The 1,488-nt window shown below is 36.4% G+C and overlaps 1 pseudogene; it reads left to right on the top strand.

Moving 5' to 3' along the window:
• Positions 1–374: 374 nt before the first annotated feature.
• Positions 375–1,031, top strand: LOC149139090 (vesicle-associated membrane protein 722 pseudogene; annotated as a pseudogene).
• The last annotated feature ends 457 nt before the right edge of the window (positions 1,032–1,488 follow it).

The raw sequence follows: 1,488 nt of genomic DNA, 5'->3' as shown, positions 1-1,488 counted from the left end.
CGATTTCTTTGAATTAAGCTGTCATTGGGCAGGGCAAGCAGATCCTCATATCTCTACAATATATATCAATATGTTTGAGACCTTGTTTAGGAAATCTATTGATTTGCGTATAAGTAGGGAAGTTTCCTACTTCTGTAGGGTTCTGAAACGAATTTTTAGGGCCACAGAATGCGTCAAATTACACATACCCACACCTCCTTTCTTATAACAGGTTTAGGGGTGATTTATTCCCTTCTTGAAGGCCTCTTCCTCCTTTACTTAAATCAAGTGTGGTTTCATTAGTTTTCTCCATAGAATCCCCGATGTTCTCTTAATTTTTTCAAGGATCGGGTTTTTATAGTGTTATCTATGGTTTTTATATATCCGAAGTTCTTATGGGGCATCAATCTCTGATATACAGTTTTGTCGGGAGCGGAATCATGGTGCTTGTGGAGTACACAGGATTCAAAGGCAATTTTACAAGTATTGTCACTCAGTGCCTGCAAAAGCTTGCTGCCAGCAACAAGAAGTTCACATACAACTACGATAATCATACCTTCAACTGCCTTGTTGAAGATGAATCCATTGGAAGGCAAGTACCAATGGCATTTCTAGAGCATGGTAAGGAGGATTTTAAGAGGAAATATGGTGGTGGAAGAGCTGACACAACTATTGGTCACATCTTGAACAAGGATTTTGGGTCAAAATTGAAAGAGCACATGCAATATTGCGTTAACTACCCTGAAGAGATTAGCAAACTTACAAAAGTCAAGGCCCAGGTTTCTGAAGTGAAATGTGTCATGATGGACAACATTGAAAAGGTTCTCAACCATGGTGAGAAGATTGAACTTCTAGTTGATAAAACAGAAAACCTTCGTTTTCAGGCTCAAGACTTCCAAAAGAAGGGAACCGATTTGCGCATGAAGATGTGGTTTCAGAACATGAATGTGAAATTGATTGTCCCTAGAATTGTGGTGGCCTTTATTCTCATAATCATGCTTTCAATATTCCATGGATTCAATTGTTCAAAAAAAATTATTTGGAATAGATAGAGGTCCATTTGAATTGGAACAAGTTTTGATTGGCTATGGATGACATTCTTGTTCTCCTTTGTATTTCTCTTTGTATTATTAGTTTCGGGTGAGATAGTTATATGATGTTTTCCAGAGGGTATTTTTCTTGGACAATAACTGGTTGATAATACATATTGACTAGTATGACAAGGAAATGTTCTGAATATTCAGTGGGAAAGAGACTCTGATTGCATACAACAACTTTAGTGTATTATATCAAGGCCATGCATTTGTTATTGTTCTTATCTTTAATGAATTATTGTTTTACATATTTTATATATATTGGTGTGGTTGTTGCAGTAAATTCTGCCAAGTAATTATATGAGGTCAAACATTATTAATGATACTAAGTGAGGTATCATTGTTTGGACCTTCAGAAATTCTGAAGCAATTCCTCACTGCTAGAATACCAAATATTGATGGATTACCTGCAAGC

The sequence above is a fragment of the Pinus tabuliformis genome, chromosome X (assembly GCF_031772625.1).
Source record: "Pinus tabuliformis cultivar Carrire ecotype Pingquan chromosome X, CPIR1, whole genome shotgun sequence".
Taxonomy (NCBI): Eukaryota; Viridiplantae; Streptophyta; class Pinopsida; order Pinales; family Pinaceae; genus Pinus; species Pinus tabuliformis.
This window is presented reverse-complemented; position numbering and strand designations above follow the sequence as displayed.